The sequence below is a fragment of the Monodon monoceros genome, unplaced genomic scaffold, assembly GCF_005190385.1.
Source record: "Monodon monoceros isolate NGI ecotype Baffin Bay Population unplaced genomic scaffold, NGI_Narwhal_1 Super_Scaffold_22, whole genome shotgun sequence".
Lineage (NCBI taxonomy): Eukaryota > Metazoa > Chordata > Mammalia > Artiodactyla > Monodontidae > Monodon > Monodon monoceros.
The window spans coordinates 97,542,769-97,561,798 of NW_021703779.1; positions in this window are offsets into that span (position 1 = coordinate 97,542,769).

The following is a 19,030-nucleotide window of genomic DNA, read 5'->3' on the forward strand; positions in this document are numbered from 1 at the left end:
TACTGATTCATTGTCATGAATATGGAAAAGAAAATTCAATTGTCAAGTGACATCAGCAAAATCGCAGCATAGGAATTTGTAGGGCTCATTCCCCTTCAGCCCAGAAACATCAATTTGAACAGCTGTGAACAAAAATCCCTTCGTAAGAGCCAAGGATTCTAGGTGAGGGATTACCATATCTGGGTGAAGTGCAAACATAGGAAAAGATGCACTGAGGAAGGTAGGAAAGATAGATTCACACCACTCCTGTCTCTCCTGCCCTAATCCCGAGAGGCCCAGTGCAGAGAGAGACACCATCCCTATGGGAGAAGGAGAGTGAAGTGAGTGCCCGACTTCACTGCCAGAGCTGGCCCGCCCCAGCACCAGGCCAGCGGCCACAGCACTAGGTGATGCCCTGTGGGCTCCTGAGAACCCAGGCCTCCAGCTCACCTCAGTGTCTGCCAGCTCCAGTGGCCTCAGGCAGCTCCTGCAGCCCTATGTTGCATTTTAAATACAAGGCTCCCGGTCTCAGGGTCAGAAACTCAGGCCCCAATCCACTCTGACATCTGCTTGGGTGGTTGTAGGTGGCTTCTGTGGCCCCAGGCACCTGACAGGCTCCTGTGAAACCAGGTTCTTGGCCTACCCTGGTGCTGGGAGACTTTCATGACACCAGCCTCCCCATGGTTTCCTTCAAACCCAGGTTCCTGGCACATCCCATCGCTGGCCAGCTCTCCTGGATCTTGATGGCTTCTGTGGCCCCAGGCTCTCTATCAACCCTTGCAAACCTAGGCACCAAGTAGACACCCTACATCCAGCTGATTACCACGGAACCAGGCTTTCAAATCATCTAGCACCAGGCTGGCTCATGGTCCCAGGCTCCTGGCCCACCCAAGGGCCAGACCAGCCCCTGTGGACCAAGATTCCAGACCAGATCATATGGACCCAGGCTCTCAGTCCACCCATTCACCAGGTCAGTCCCCACGGCCCTAGCCTGGAGGTTGGCTCCTATAGACCCAGGCTCCTGGCCTGCCTAAATGCCAGATGGGTACCCAGAGACCAAGCCTCCAGGTTATAGGCTGACTCCAGCTACCTCAGGCTCTGGTCTTGCTCTAGTGCCAGGCCAGCCCCTGTGGTCCAACCTCTAGGCAATCTCTTATGAAACCAGCCTCCTGGCCCACATTAGTACCAAACTGGCTCCCATGGACCCAGATGCTGGGCCCACCCTAGTGGTCTCTGGTGACTAGCTGGTCCCAGTAGAAGCAGGATCCAGGTCTGCCTACAAAGACCCAGGGCATAGCTCCATCAATACAGACTCAAGCTCAGGCTCACCCAAGTGAACTTGGACTCCAGGCCTGCCCCCACAGACCCAGGCACCAAGCTGGTCTCTATGTACACCAACACTAAGCCCATCTACTGACCCAAGCACCAGACCTGCCCAGTCCAGGACTCTAGCAGCAAACTCACCTGCAGGCACCACCAGATGGCTAACCCAAAACCTCTGAACAGGTTAACTGGTAAGGAGCTATGCCTGCCAAAATCAGTCTTAAAGACTGGAAGAGGTGCCTGCTTCCTCAAACATGCAGTGCAAAGCCATAAGGATCATGAATAATAAAGGAAACATGATGCCACCAAGGGAAACTAATAACTCCAGTGACTGTCCCTAAGGAATGGAGATCTATGAACTGTCCAACAAAGAATTCAGAATAACTCTCTTAAAGAAATTCAGTGAACTATAAGAAAACACAGATAGACAACTAAATGTAATTAGGAAAACAATGCATAAACAAAACAAGAAGTTCAACAAAGAAATAGAAACCATTAAAAAATCAAGCAGAAATCCTGGAGTTGGAGACTATAATGATTGAACTAAACAATTCAATGACAATCATCAAGAAGACAACCTATTAGAAGTCTTGGTAAGGATGAGAAGGTAATGGAACACTTTGTACACTGTTGGTGGGAAAGTAAATTGGTATAGCCTCTATGGAGGACAGTATGGAGGTTCCTCAAAAAATTAAAAATAGAATTACCTTATGATCCAGCAATCCCACCTCTGGGTATATATACTAAGAAAATGAATACACTCTCTTGGGATATCTGCACCCCCATGTTCATTGCAACATTATTTACAATAGTCAAGACATGTGAAACAACCTAAGTGTCCATCGTTGGATGGGTGAACAAAGAAAATGTGACATATATATACGTATATATTTTTTTAATTAAAAAATTTAACTGTCCAATGATCATGAAAATATGCCCCACCATACTGCTAACCAAAGAAATGCAAATTAAAACCTTAAGAAGACACTATTTATAATTCATTAGAATTGCTAAAAAAAAAAATCTGATAATACCAGGCTGATAAGAATGTGAGGTACAAGGAATACTTGTGGAAGTGTAAACTGGCATAGCCTACCTGGAAAGTAGTGGGCAGCAGCCCCTAATGAAACTCAAATTGCATACCACCAACTGCCAGCAAGTATAAATAGGTATCGTACTGTACCTAGGCATCTACCAAAGGGAAGCTCTTCCATGAGCTCTTCCATGAGTTCAAGGAAGCATGTATATAATGTTCATCATGTCATTCATTCAACATGTGTTTATTGAGTGCCTACTATATACCTGGCACTATTCTATGTGCTGGAGTTACATCATTGAACAAAGCAGACAAAAATTCCTGTTCTTGCAGAGCTTGCATCCAAGTAGAGTGAAGTACTGTTTGCTATATAGAAAAAACAAAAATTGTCTAAATTTAGACCAAGTAGAAAATGAATAACAAAAATAACGTTTTTGTCAAACAATAAAATGACATTAAACAGTTAATACATCAAAAAACTAGATGTTTCTCATTACTTTGAGAAAAGTAAGTTGCAGAATATGTAGTGTACAGCATTTATGTAAATGTTTAAAACAAAAACATGTTATATACTCTTTGTAGGTACATGTATATATAAATACATTGTAATAAAAAAGGAATGGAAGGATACCCACTAAACTCGTGATGTTGGCTGCCCCTGAAGAGAGTGTGTGTGTGGATGGAGAAAATGAAATAGAATTTGGGATGGACACAAAGATTACTACTTCAATTTTACCTGTAAAGTTTGATTTATTTTATTTAAAAAATGTAAGACAAAAATGACAAAATGTTAATAATTTTCTATTCCGGGTAGTAGGTTTCCTGTTTTTTGTTAAGTGTTTTTCTTTTTTTTAATGCATTTATCTCCCCTATTGAGTTATCAAAAAAAAAAAAAGAGGAAAAGAAAAAATAATTAACCAAAATAAATCAATGGATGATAAATGCCAAATAAATGATATGCAAGTTCTTCCTTCCTTCCTTCCTTCCTTCCTTCTTTCCTTCTTTCTTTTCTCTCAGTAATACCAGCACAGAAGACCAGAGCCCATTTTTTTCATGGTGACCTTGGCACCTGTCCACATCTCAACTCAGTTGCAATACAAATGCCTATTGTCACAAATAAAATTATCATCAGACCTACCAGTTCATAACTATGGTTGGAAATTGTATCATCACTTTGGCTTATCTCAGCTTTTCCCCCCCAACAATGTACATCCAGTCATGATCAGAGACAATGCTCAGTTTAGAGCAAGGAATCAAGTTGGAAGATTTTATATTAACTTACTAGAAATATTAAATTGTCTATAAAATGTGTATGTTTACATATATATTGTTGATAATGTAATAGTGCTTACAAATTAAATATTTTAATTTTAATATGGATCGGTAGAGGTTATATACCTTTATGCATAAAGGTGGATAAAAATGTATATTAGTTCATCGCTAATTCAACACAAATGAGGGAGAGATACAGAGAGAAGAAAAGGATAGATGAGGCTTTTTTGGTCATCAAGCACCAAGCATTTCAGTTTTTATTTAAAAAGCAACAGATACAGACAATATATGTGTCCATGTTATAGGCTTATGGAACTTCGTTTAGGGTTTATAGTCTGTGGAATGAAGTGAGTTATAGGGAATTGGGTTTTGTTCCTTACTATTGCAGTTGCAAGAGGTCGGTGATATCCTGCAGACTAACAACTCACCCAGACAACTCTCAGAACCTACTGCTGCGGCTGCCGATGGCTTGTAAATACTTTGGTTGGGAGAAAGCCTTTCAAATGATGAAAGGAAAACAAACCTTCATCCTTATCTATATAATCAACAAGGGTCTATTTAACCAGAAAGCAAGTTGGTATTGTAGATGGATTCTAAATAAGCTTTTGTGTGTGGGTGGGGGCATGAAGTGTGTTTGTGATGTGTGTGTGGGTGTGTGTGTGTGGGAGGGTGCTTTTAAGGTCCCCCATCTCGGGAAGGGTGAGCTGTGACAAAGCGAGAGAGAGGCATGGACATATATACACTACCGAATGTAAGGTAGATAGCTAATGGGAAGCAGCCGCATAGCAGAGGGAGATCAGCTCGGTGCTTTGTGACCACCTGGAGGGTGGGATAGGGAGGGTGGGAGGGAGGGAGACGCAAGAGGGAAGAGATATGGGAACATATGTATATGTATAACTGATTCACTTTGTTATAAAGCAGAAACTAACACACTATTGTAAAGCAATTATACCCCAATAAAGATGTTAAAAAAAAAAAAGTCCCCCATCTCATTAAAGCTGCATAGCCTACATAGCTAACCAATAAGTCTCTTTCAGTATAAGCCCGAAAGCATATAGGAAAAAAGGAGTGTATGTGGCAAGTCCATAAGTCAAGGGGAATGCTTCCAAAAGTCACATGAGAAAAATCTGTCTCCTCACCTTGAGGTCACACCTTGGTCTTCTGAACTCATCGTTGCAAAATGGAGACCCTATGACTCAGTTTTGCTACCCTGGGGCTCAGAAACCCAGATATTGACAAATTCCAAAGCCGAGTATAGAAGCAAAAAGAAGAATTGAGAATAAGCCGTAGGTAGCATGTTGTTAAAGCCACATGCCAATGCAGGACATGACAAACGGGCCACCTATCTGAGTCAGTGCTTTAACTATTGCTTATAATGGGATGAATTCAACTTGAAAATGGTCACATTGGTATGCACCCTCATATACTGTTGGTTCTTTAAATGCAGAGATGTTATAGTGCCTTGTATTTGAATTGTCCTGACAGGCGGTGGTTATTAAGCAAGAACTCCATTTATGCCATAGCGTGATCTCATTTGTAGAAGGGCATTTGGTTTGTATGGAGACTTTTAGAGCGACTGAGATCTAGTTATCTTACCTCTAAAATGTAGACCAAGCATATCAGGCATCTTCTTGTCTCTGTCTACAGGGGTCTCCCTGTTACAGCATGGGGTAGATTTGCTTCTGTTCTGTTCTGACCCATGTGACCAGCCAAGGTGATGAAAAACATCTTAATAAACTTGGCAAATCTTGTGTTGGTGGCTGGGGGATAAGAAAGTCTTACTCCAAATATCCTATAAGCATTAGAAAACTATAGATATCTTTTAAACTGTAGCCTCTGACACCCACTGTGAGAAAGGAACAGTCTTATTTCTTAACAGCCATCTTTTTTTTTTTTTTTGCGGTATGCGGGCCTCTCACTGCTGTGGCCTCTCCCGTTGCGGAGCACAAGCTCTGGACACGCAGGCTCAGCGGCCATGGCTCACGGGCCCAGCCGCTCCGCGGCATGTGGAATCTTCCCAGACCGGGGCACGAACCCGAGTTCCCTGCATCGGCAGGCGGACTCTCAACCACTGCGCCACCAGGGTAGCCATTGACAGCCATCTTGACTGCGCGGAAAAGCATTGCCACCGTTACTTAAGGTCTGTCTGTCTGTGATCAGGTATATAAAAACAAAAGTAATGGAAAGGTCCTTGCCCTCTTACAACCAATAAACCAAATACAACACTGGCATAAATGGATATAGTAACCATGTATATTTTAATATTTAATAGAAAAAATAATATTTATCCACATTGAATAAACTTAGTACACAATATGAAAATAAAGCAGTTAAAATATATAAAGTATTTTACTTTTCTGTTACTATAGCAAAATCTTACGATAACCATGAATATAACTCAATTTGTGATTGGCTCCCATACCCCACCCTAGTCTCTTTTCAAGTAGGACTGGGTTATTTTTCTGAGGTGGGCATAAGGGCACTGAGGGATGACTAAAGGTATTGAAATTGAGTGGACAACCTCCATTAATAGATGCCAAGCTGCATCTGGGGGCCAGAGGAATTTTATTAGTGCAACAGGACTCTTGAAAATGGAGGCCAGATAGCTCTCCCAGATCACCTGGTCACTACATGCAACCTTTTGATAATGCAACCCTACAATCTACAAGATTGAATTTTGAACTCTACTTGTCAGTTTAGGGCAGAGACTTTTACTATACTACTATCGCTGTCTTAATCTAACTACTACTACTGCTAGTATTACTACTATTTAGTTAGCAAGAGCTACTATATATTGAGTGCTTTAATGTATGTCAGGATCTGTGCTTTATATAAACATCTCAATCCTTATAATAACCTTAAGGGATAGGTAATTACAGGAATATTATAGGTAATATTCCCATCTTACTGGTACAGTAGCTCAGAGAGGTTAGATAACTTTCCCAGAGTCACCCAGTGATAGAGCTGGATTCAGGTCCAGAGTTTTTGATGTCATATCCCCAATGTTTAATAACCACTATACCACATTGTATACTTCCTTTTCTTATTGTACACTTTCTTTGCTTATAGTCCATAGGAAAACTAATTAAAAACACAAATGTAGCCAGGATAGGCCCCCTTTCTTGATCTGTTTCTTCCCTCTCCTCTCCTAACTAAAGAGAGTTGAAATGCTAGCCAAGAAGACTGCATTGCTGAGAAGCTGGGAAAGGAAGAGGACTGTCTCCACCAAGGACCTGTTTACTTTTTTAATTAACAAAGTATGAGGAGACTTCTTCTGCGTGTTTCAGGACCCAGAATGGAAATTTATACCATTACATGCTCATAATGGAAATGTGTTTTATGTTTAACAACTTCAAAATGAAACACATTATTGATGCAATATGGACCAGAAGTGTGGCCAAACGCTTAACTAGAAGAAAAAACAAAATGAAAACAATGACCCAAATGACCAAATTAGACTAAAATTAGTTAAAGCATAAACTAGCAAAACCAAGGAAACTTCTAACCTTTCCCAATCAAATTAAATACACATATGTAGCTGGTTAAAGATTTGACTTTCTAAATTTTAACAAAACCATCATTGCCACTTGTATATTGGTGAGAGACACTGGAGTCATGCTCAAGTGGACTTTAATTTGCTCATATACAACCTAGGCAATGAATAGGTCCAGAGTTATACAAATATACCTACAGTGTAAGTCATTTCAATTTTGTCTCCGAAACTTTTCATCTGTTTTATGCAAAAGGGACAATACAATGTTCTTCACTGGATCTCTTTCCCAGAGTGAGATTCAGAAAAAGGTTGTTTTGTTTTATTTTGTTTTGATTTGTTTTGTTAGACTTCAAAGGCTGAGGGTTGGCTTCATCACATGCCTCAGTTACAGCACACCATCCCCACTGGTCCCTGCAAGGCCCTGCTCTTTTATTGGTATGTATCTATCTCTCATCATCTATCTATCATCCATTTGTTCCATTCTTACCTCCATTCCCCCACTTCTGTTATCCTCCCCTTACGATTGGCAGCCATTCTAATGCATCTGATATGTATAATTTTATTTATGTTTTTGTAAAATGCCTATTCTTATTTTACGTACAATATATTTTAAAATCTATATAAATGGCAGTGTTCTGTAGACCTCACTGGTTTCTTATTTCTCACTCAACATGAGATATAAATACACATACACACAAATATGTATGTGTGTACATATATTTGTATGTACATGCCATATATATATATATAGTTATCCAAAGCATAAAATCACAAAATAAGACTTTTCTTCTGTATTACCTTTCCTAATTAGTTTTACCCAGTCTTTTGGGGAAGGTGCATGTCAACTGTGAATTGTGGAAAGTGAAGTATGGCTACACCAAAACACTGATTTTATTTTGAAGAATGTGGTGTTACCTTTAATGGAGGGTACATACCTCTTCTTGAAGGAGATCCTCTTTATTTCTTCCAAAATAGGATGTGTTGACCAACTGACATTCACACTTCAGGGTCTCCTTGCTAGTTCTCTAGTCTTAATAAACCTCAGGAATAAAGTATAGGTTGCTTGTAAGTATGGGTTTTGTGTTGTGATGGCTATGTATGCACAGCTGTCTGATTGCTCAAACCTGTCTCAGCCTGTCTGAATGAACAGCACTGAAACAATTACTAAAAGGTAGTGAAAATGGAGTATCATTTGTGAGGATGAACTGGACAAAATCAATATATATTTTTGATGCGTTAGGAAACCCGAATTCCAGTCCTAGCTCGACTACAAATTCACTGTGTGACTCTGGACAAGGCTTCTTTAGTCCTTTGTCTATAAAATGAGGTGAGTCGGACTAGATAAACTCTAAGGTCTTCTACAGTGTGCTGTTACTCCAGGCTCCTATGATTTGCGCTTGTGGCTCCATGAATACTCTATTTCTTCTCCTCCCTACCTATCACCCAATTATACTGGGAAAAACTGGTAAAAACAGTAGATTAGTCTGCCTTTTACTTTTTTCCATGAGCGTTGGAAAATGAGAGGCCCAGGAGTAGGAACAGGTAACAATAGATACCTTTGAGAAGCAATGCCAGAAAGTTAGAGGTGGCCATAGACAGAGGTAAGACGGTAAGACTTGCTTTAGAGAAAGCTATTGTGGCTTGTTCACAGAACTAAGAAACAAAAGTGTGTACTGTTGAACAGATAATAAAAATGGTCCCTGGAACAGAAACTTGAATCTACTAGGCAGGACTAATGATTTTTCAAAATATTATGTTCAAACAGCCCTTTCTGCGGAAAAAAACCTTGAAAATACTCTCTCTGTGTCTGTGCTTAAGGCAAACGTATATTGGTTGAATGAATATGCCTGATGTCCGTTGTACACATATCCAGAAAAGTACTCAAATGGCCCAAGTCTGATGCAGTGACATATTTCAAGACTGTTATTCAACGTGTAGCTGAATTTTCTCCACAGATATTGCAACATCCTCGGCCTAATTCTCAAAGGCCTGTTGGGACTGGAGGGGGTTGGGAGATCATTGATCCAAGTCTGAGACTGGCTGGGAGTCAGGAAATGAACTTCAAATGCGTCATTGTCCCGACTAGAGAAGGCCTGCTGCAAGGCAGAATTCAGCATCGCCCCAGTACAACCCTAGCAGGACCCTTTCCAAGACCATAAACTTTGCCTTTTCCAACTCTGTCTCCAGACCCCTGCATCCCTCCAGTGCTTCACCAGCTCTCACCCCTTCTTCCAATATTCTGGGTTCCTAAGAACCTCTTATGTAGCATAGTGAGTATAGTCAGTATAGTCTCCTGCATGGTGTCTTCTTGGTATCTGGTGCCAAGCCCTGGGCTACGGGGAAGGCAGGTCTTAGACCAGGGTCGAATACTGGCTGTGGCAATGGCTACACATAAATTCTTCGGAAAGATATGATCCAAGATCTTAATCTGATTGGAAAGATCAGATCACTGTGGCCCAGAGAGGTTAAATAATGCACTCATGCTTATACAGGTAATCAAGAGCAGAGTCAGGGTTAGAAAGGAAGTCTGTCCTATTACCCCTAACTTGGTATTCTTTGGACCAGTGTGTGTGTGTGGGGGGAGGGGTGGTGTGGTGTGGTGGGTGTGTCTGTATGTGTGATTCTCTTCTTGAGAGTGTTCAACTACCGATCTCTGACAAACAGTTTACAAAATGTGCCTTGGTATACTGTGATGCTAAGAGCAGTCTCTGAAATAAAATCAGAGCTTGAATCCTGGGTAGAATACTATAAGGTATGTGACCTTGAGCAAATAGATGAAGCTCTCTGTTCTGTGATATATTATGCCTAATAATATAGCCACTCCATGTTTCTTTTGAACAGCAGTAATGTGGACTATCTTTTTCAATCCTTTGAATCTATTTGTATTTTTATATTTAAGGTGCATTTCTTGTAAGCAGGATATAGTTGGATCTTGCTATTTAATCCAATCTGACAATCTCTGTCTTTAAATTGGAGTGTTATATTATTTACATTTAATGGGATTACTGATATGGTCAGATTTGAGTCTATCATCTTATTTGTTTTTTATTTCCCCCATCTGTTCTTTTGTTCCCTTTTTCCTTCCTTGCTGCCTTTCTCTTTTGATCAATTGAGTACATTACGATTCATTTTTATCTCCCTTTTTGGCTTATTAACTCTTTGTTATTTTAGTGGTTGTTTTAGGATATATGGTTTACATCCTTGACTTATCACAGTCTGCCTTCAAGAGATATTATACTGTTTTACATATATTAATAAAGATCTTAGAACAGTATACCTCCATTTCTTCTCTCCTGGCCTTTACGTTATTGTTTTCATGCATTTTACTTTTATGTATGTTTTTAACTCCACAAGACATTTTTATTACTTTTGTTTAAACAGTCAGTCAATTATCTTCAGCAGATCTCTCTCTCTCTCTCTCTCTCTCTCTCTTTCTTCCCATGTAGTTACCATTTCTGGTGCTCTTCGTTCTTCTGTGTAGATTCAGATTTATATTTGGTATGGTTTTCCTTCTGCTTAAAGGAGGTCCTTTAACAGTTCTTGTAGTGAGGGGTTCCTGGTGATGAATCATTTCAGCTTTTGTATGTCTGAAAGTATCTATACTTGCCTTTTTTTTTCAAAGATATTTTTGCCAGGGGTAGAATTCTAGGTAGATACATTTTTTTCAATACTTTAAAGATATTGCTACACAATTTCTTTTTTTGATTGGTTCCCATGAGAAATTCACTGTCATCCTTATTTTTGTTACTCTGTATATAGCAAGTTCTTTTTCTCTGGGCACTTTTAAGATTTTCTCCTTATCACTAGTTTTAAGCAATCTGACCATAATATGGCTTGGTATAGTTTTCTTCATGTTTCTTGTGTTTGTAGTTCATTGAATTTCTTTTTTTTTTTTTGCGGTATGTGGGCCTCTCACTGTTGTGTCCTCTCCCGTTGCGGAGCACAGGCTCTGGACGCACAGGCTCAGCGGCCATGGCTCACGGGCCCAGCCGCTCCGCGGCATGTGGGATCTTCCTGGACCAGGGCACGAACCCGCGTCCCCTGCATCGGCAGGCGGACTCTCAACCACTGCGCCACCAGGGAAGCCCCATTGGATTTCTTGTGTCTGTGAATTTGTAGTTTTCATCAGATTTGGAATTTTTTCAGCCAATATTTCTTTTTTATTCTGCCCCTCATTTCTCTCTGTTTTTTTTGTGACTCTGAACATGTATATTAGGCCAATCAAGCTACCCCATAGGGTTATTTCTTTATTTTTTCTTCTTACTCTCTGTATTTCCTTTTGAAGAGTTTCTATTTCTATGCCTTTAATTTCACTAATATTTCTTCTGCAATGTATAATTTTGCTAATCCCATGCAGCATACTTTTAATTTTACACATTGGAGTTTTTATCTGCTGAAATTTGATGTGGGTCTTTTTTTTTTTTTTTTTTTTTTGCGGTATGCGGGCCTCTCACCGCTGTGGCCTCTCCCGTTGTGGAGCACAGGCTCCGGACGTGCAGGCCCAGCAGCCACGGCTCACAGGCCCAGCCGCTCCACGGCATGTGGGATCCTCCCAGACTGGGGCACGAACCCATGTCCCCTGCATTGACAGGCGGACCCCCAACCACTGCGCCACCAGGGAAGCCCTGATGTGGGTCTTTTAAAAAATATCATCTATGTCTCTACTTAACTTTTTGAACATATTAAATTCAGTTATACAAATGTTTTAATGTCCTTCTCTGCTAATTCTAGCATACGTGTCATTTCTGGGTCAGTTTTGACTGATTATTCTCCTCATTTTGGATTATGTTTCCTGCCTCTTTTCATGGCTGTTAATCTTTGATTTGATGCCAGACATTGTGATTTCACCTTGATGACTGCTGGATATTTTTTGTAATTTTTAAAAAAATAAATTTATTTATTTATTTATGGCTGCGTTGGGTCTTGGCTGCTGCGCGCAGGCTTTCTCTAGTGGCAGCGAGCAGGGGCTACTCTTTGTTGTGGTGTACGGGCTTCTCATTGTGGTGGTTTCTCTTGTTGCAGAGCATGGGCTCTAGGTGCGTGAGCTGCAGTAGCTGTGGCGCGCAGGCTCAGTAGTTGTGGCTTGCAGACTTAGGTGCTCCGCGGCATGTGGGATCTTCCCGGACCAGGGCTCGAACCCGTGTCCCCTGCATTGGCAGGCGAATTCTTAACCACTGCACCACCAGGGAAATCCCTATTTTTGTATTTCTATAAATATTCCTGAGCCTTGTTCTATGATGCAGTTAATTTACTTGGAAATATTTTTATCCTTCTGGGTCTTGCTTTGATGATTTGTTAGGTAGTTCTGGAGCAGTGTTCAGTCTAGGGCTACTTATTTCCCACTACTCAGGAATGACCCTTCTGTATACTCTGCCCAGTACTCATGAATTATGAGTTTTTCCAGTCTGGATGGTGGGGATAGGTACTATTTCCAGCCCTGTGTGAGCACGAGGCAGTTTCTCCTAATTTTTTTCAGATGGTTCTTTCCCAGCCTTGGTTAGTTTCCTCACACACGTACCAATAACTACTGTGCTGAATACTTAAAGGCAGCCCTCTGCAGATCTCCAGAGCTCTCTGTGCAGCTCTCTCCTCTCTGGTAGTCTGTTCTCTGAACTCTATAGCTACATTACTGTCACAGAACTTACAGCTGCACCTGTTTAACCAAGGGAGTCCACTGCCTTTGCCTCAATTCCCACTCTCTATGCCATAGCTCAGAAAATATCTTAAGATAGTAAGTTGGGACAATTATAGGGCTCACCTTATTTGTTTCCCATCTCAGTTATCACTGTCCTTCATTGATTGATACCCAGTGTCTTAAAAACTATTTCTTCATGTATTTTTGTCTGGTTTTGTTTTTGTGGCTGTTTTAAGTGGGAAGGTAAATCCCATCCTTAACATTCCATCTTGGCTGGAAAGTCCCAAATGAACTTCTCTAAACATCAGTTTCTCATCTGGAAAATGGAAATAATAGAGTTACCTATGGCATTGAGTATTTGTGGAGATTAAATGAGATAATACATGTGAAACTTTCTCATAATAGCAGCTTGATAAATATATATTATCTTTCCTTCTCCTTCCTCATATGCTAACATACTTCTCCACACCATTCCCACCAGGGAATTGCTCCTTTTAATGGCCCTCAAGGCCTAGAGGGGCCATTTGAACTGTGTCTGTAACCAGTGTAAACTGTCAGTCCTTTTGAATTCATTCTAAAAACTTGTTTGGAGACAGGAAAAGAAGAGAGTCACACCTGATCTATCTTAAGAAAATGGATTGAAATAAGTAGGTTCATATTTCCCCCAGTGCTGGGAGTAAGTAAAAAGAATCTAACTCTATCACTACTTCCAAGGGACAGTAATTTTTTGTTAGCTATTTCTCTTCCAGAGCTTCAGAATTGATGGAGAGAGACAGAAAGGGGGGGCCGGAGGGGGGGAGAATATTCATCATTATAACACAGATAGACCTTTAAAGGGCTATGTGTTATTTCAAATTTGATATTCATTGTGCTTCAGGACTAGTGTTTATTTTCATAGCTTAGTTAAGTCTACGGATCATTTCTAGATAGTTGTCTATGCCCCCTCTAGGAAAAACATACTTTCGAGTGAGGAAGGACCACACCCTCTTAGAAAGCTGGATAGAAAGATTGAAAGAGGTTCAGATGGGAAAGGAGGGCAGACACCCAAAGATGGTGCAGGCCAAGAAGTGAGTCATAGCTAGCATACAGTGTTCAAATGTACTACAGAGTATAACTTGACCTTTAAAGAAGGAAAAATCTTTCCAAAGTTTGAGTCAATTTACACTCTGCACCTTCCCCATGAACATTTTAGAGTATTGTCGTGGTGGCCCCTGCTGAACAGCAGTTCATTCATTCAATTGTTTATTCAATTAACAAATATTTATTCAGCATCTACTATGTGCATAGCACAGTGTGAGGGGCAGTGGTGAATAAAATATGGCATTTCTTATTATGGAACTTCTATAGTCAAACGGCTGCCAAAGGTAAGGAGTGACCCTAACTGGTGTTCTTAACTTTAACATAATCTCACACTGCCAATCCACTGTGGGAGTTGGGAGGGAAATGAATCTTTTAAAATTGTGGTTCAGGGCTTCACTGGTGGCACAGTGGTTAAGAAGCCGCCTGCCAATGCAGGGGACACAGGTTCAAGCCCTGGTCCGGGAAGATCCCACATGCCATGGAGCCTGTGTGCCACAACCACTGAGCTTGCACTCTAGAGCCCGTGAGCCACAACTACTGAGCCCATGTGCCACAACCACTGAGCCTGTGCTCTAGAACCCGCGAGCCACAACTACTGAGCCCATGTGCCAGAACTACTGAAGCCCGCGCACCTAGAGCCCACGCTCAGCAACAAGAGAAGCCACCTGAATGAGAGGCCTGCGCACAGCAGTGAAGAGTAGCCCCCGCTTGCTGCAACTAAAAGGAAAGCCCGCGTGCAGCAACAAAGACCCAACACAGCCATAAATAAATAAATTTCTTTAAAAAAAATTAAAATAAAATTATGGTTCATTTTAGTCCTGACCCTGTAGCTTTAATTCAATCTTACACACTCACACATCACATGCCCCTAAACCAATAAAGTTAAGCCCCATTTTCAGCATTCACATAGGAACTACCATGCATCTCTCTGGACTTGCGTGCCTTTCCATTCCTACACCACTATTACTGATTCTTGACTTGTTTCACATTTTTCATGCTGTTCCTGCCCTTTGGATTTGTCAACCTCAACTGACCATTATATATCAAGGTGATTCTCTAAGGACTTCAGCTTAGCTTACTTACCTCTCTGAATCTGTTTTACTCCTGGATATCTCAGGTAGGGCAACCTCTCCTGTTCATGACTCCCATTGTGTCTACGCTTTTCCTGCTTCCTGGGAAATCAAAATAGGGCATTATAGAATTTAGACATCAGGCAATAGGGAGCCTACGCAGGAAGTACTTCAGAAATTTATTTCTTCCTTTGACATGTATATATTAAGCAGCTACTATGTGCCAGGAGCTCTGCTCTGATAAAGATACAGTCTAGTGGGGGAGAGCTGCATTAATTTTTGAAAAGCACAAACAAATGAACATGACAATAACAATAAGAACCACTAAAGAACTAGGTCAGTGCTGTGATAGAAGAAGATGGCCTAGTGGCTACTTGAAATAGGGTATTTAGGAAAGTCCTCTCTAAAGAATTGTCTCTTAAAGAGATGTGTGTGTTAGGTAGCAGCCAGTCATACAAAGATTCATTTGGGGGAAGAGCTTTCTAGGCAGAAGAAACAGCAAGTGAAAAAAGAAAAGCCCTATGGTTTGTAAGAGGAACAAAATGGAGGAGATGTGAGCAGGGACCAGATCTTTGGTTCGATTTCATGACCATAGTATGCTGGAAGCTTCCCCGCTTTGTGTTGCTGGGATCCAACTCCCTGTACGGAACCTCAGACCAAAGTCAGGAAGTCTGTGTTCTACTCTTATTCTACCATGAATTTATGTGTCTCTTTTAATGAGTTGCTACTCTTTTTTCACCTCTATGTTTTCTCATTGGAAAATGAGAGGATTGGATTAGACTTTCTTTAAGGTCCCTTCAAGCTCCAATATTCTATGATCTATAAAAACAACTTTCAAAATTCTGACTGAAAGCTCTGATCTGTGGGTTAGTTTCAGCTAAGCTGTGTCAAACCTTGTCACTTATTTCTGAGGATATAAATTGTAAGTGATCTATTCTTATATAGATTTTACATTCTAATGAGTTTTCTCAAAGTTAATTTTAACATATTTTAATTATCTCTGGAATAAGGGATAAGACAATATCTTTATCCTCAATTACCTTCAAAACGTGGCTTAAAAAAGACTTCTTTAAGAATTTTGAAATTGTGGCAATCTGTATATAGATGAATTATTGAAGATGCTTGAATAACAGTTTTTTAAATAAATAACAACTTTACTGATACATAATTCATCCATTTAAAGTATAACATTCAGTGGATTTTAGTATATTCAAGAGTTGTGCAACCAGCACCACAAAAAATTTTACAGCACTTTCGTCACCCCACCCTACACCCACCCTGTTGCAAAAAACAAACAAACAAAAAACCCCGCATATCCATTTGCATAAATCACAGTTTTTAAAAGCCCACAGGAATCTCTCATTTTTAGGACGTGTCATGAACTAACATTCAAGAGGATAATCTTTTCTCTTGGATCTCTGCGACAGCTAATTTTAGAGGAATTGGTTTATCTCATTCCTCTAAAATAGCTGTGGCTGTGGTTTATAAGTTTATGATATAACCACGATAGCAGCATAGTAAAGAATGAATTCACCTTGGAAATGGTAAAACCCCTGTATATCCTGGCTCCTCCCTTACCTCTTTGGAGCAGTCCCTCAGAGCTCTCTGAGATGCTGTCTTCCAGGCTGAAGTCATCAGAAATTCTGCTGAATAAAACATAATTCTCAACTTTTAGGTTGCGCTTTTTTTTTTTTTTTCAGTTAACGTATCTGTCTACTTGGTAGTCCAAATTCGGTCATCAAGAATGGTCACTGCGGGCTTCCCTGGTGGAGCAATGGTTGAGAATCTGCCTGCCAATGCAGGGGACACGGGTTCGAGCCCTGGTCTGGGAAGATCCCACATGCCGCGGAGCAACTGCACCCGTGAGCCACAACTACCGAGCCTGCACGTCTGGAGCCTGTGCTCCGAAACAAGAGAGGCCGCGATAGTGAGAGGCCCGCGCACCGCGATGAAGAGTGGCCCCTGCTTGCTGCAACTAGAGGAAGCCCTCGCACAGAAACGAAGACCCAACACAGCCAAAAATAAATAAATTAATTAATTAAAAAAAAAAGTGTACAAGTTGCTTTGTTACAATAAAGCTAAATGTGTGCATAAAGTAAGCGGTGAGACAACGTTTGTAAAAAAAGCTTTAAAAAAAAAAAAAAAAAAAAAGAATGGTCACTGGGAGGTTTCTTGGCTGTTTTCTCTCAAGCACATCCCAACAGCAAGCTTACTCCAGGGCTAAAGAAAAGGTACTTCTCTGAGAGGCACCAACTTGAAGGTGCTTTTATTCTGTAGTGTTAGCTAACATAAAAGACATTCTTGAATATTTAATAGTGCTCCTACAGGAGACGCCAGTTCCCACCCCAGACCTACGGGAGAATCATTAACTGAATTTTTACAAGTACCCAGGTAGTTCCCATACATTAAAGTTTGAGAAGAACAAAACGCAAGAGGGAAGAGATATGGGAACATATGTATATCTATAACTGATTCACTTTGTTATAAAGCAGAAACTAACACACCATTGTAAAGCAATTATACTCCAATCAAGATGTTTAAAAAAAAAAAGTGCTCCTAAAGATATCCACTAGGTTAAGCGGGACTCCCGGAACTTTTATGTAGTAGGTGTGGGGTGGGGCCTGTAATTCTGCATTTAAAACAAGATCCAAAGTGATGCCAATGTTGCTGGTCCACAGACCACCAATGAGCTGGCCTCTGATTTTGTGTGATTCTGTAACCAGAATAGAATACAAAAACCCAAGTACACACATGTTTACCTAAGTTCTTCTGTGGTTTGACTTACAATGTATCTAATACAAATACCTGCTAGCCTATCTTGAGTGTTACCTAGGAGAATCTGTGTGTCCATTACAGAAACAAATTACTTTGTAATTACTTTATACTTTTTGAAACAAATTTCAATATGTGACCTCGTTTGATCCTAGAATGCCTGCCTTTATTCTATCTGTATAAGCCTTCTGGGCACTGAGGATGTGGCAATGGGAGGGCAGCTTTATTTGGTCTTAGACCGAAACTCAAAACACTAACGCTGGATTGTTGAGCTGTTGATAAATAGACTGGCTCTATGTCCCTGGCACCAGGAATTTCTAAGGGTACTCTGGGAGGAAAGAATTTTCAAAACAAGGAGTGGCCTCTTAAGCAGTAAATGGGGCTATCAGAAAAATCATGTGCTGTGGGGTTCAGTCTTAAGACAGCAGGGTTTAGGGACTTCCCTGGTGGTGCAGTGGTTAAGAATCTGCCTCCCAGTGCAGGGGACATGGGTTCACTTCCTGGTCCAGGAAGATCCCACATGCCGCGGAGCAGCTAAGCCCATGCGCCACAACTACTGAGCCTGTGCTTTAGAGCCTGAGAGCCACAACTACTGATCTGTGTGCCACAACTACTGAAGCCCAGTGCACCTACCACAGCAAAGAGTAGCCCCCTGCTCGCCGCAACTAGAGAAAGCCCGCGCGCAGCAAAGAAGACCCAACGCAGCCAAATCAATCAATCAATCAATAAATCAATCAAATATGTTTTCTGACCATAACCAAAAAAAAAAAAATAGCAGGGTTTAACACTTCTGCCCTTTTGGAGACAGAGGAGGGAGAGGGACTCTGATTTGGTAACTACCAAAGCCTGAAACACACTAGAGGAACTTTCCTAGCTGCTTTGGGGATTGTGTGACCAGTTATTACTTACAACTTCTCTCTGCTTTTTTACTTCTTAACAATGGTTCCTTAATCAAAATGCAAATAGTAATTAAGTATAAAAGTTTCTCTGAGGTGTTTTGTTGATGATTAAGTAGAAGCCAGATGGCAAAGTTGCAGACTAGGCTGAGGAGAGGGGAAGCATGAGCTGAACTATGGACTTCGAATGCCTCTGCAATGTATTTACTTTGCTGCTGAGCTATGTGCTGGGCCCATGGAGAGTTTAGAATATAAACTCTCGAATGTCTTTATATTCTATATTCCTAAGTTGTATTCCTAAGTTGTAATGGTAGCCAAAGCAACTTTGGATACCATTGGCTGAGAACAACCACTGACATATGGCAAATAGCTCAACCAAAGGTTTATTTCTTAAGTATTCAGAAGACTATAGTACTGTGAATTCAATAGACACTTTGAAGAGCAAGGCTTTTAATGCAAAGACCTCACAGATCT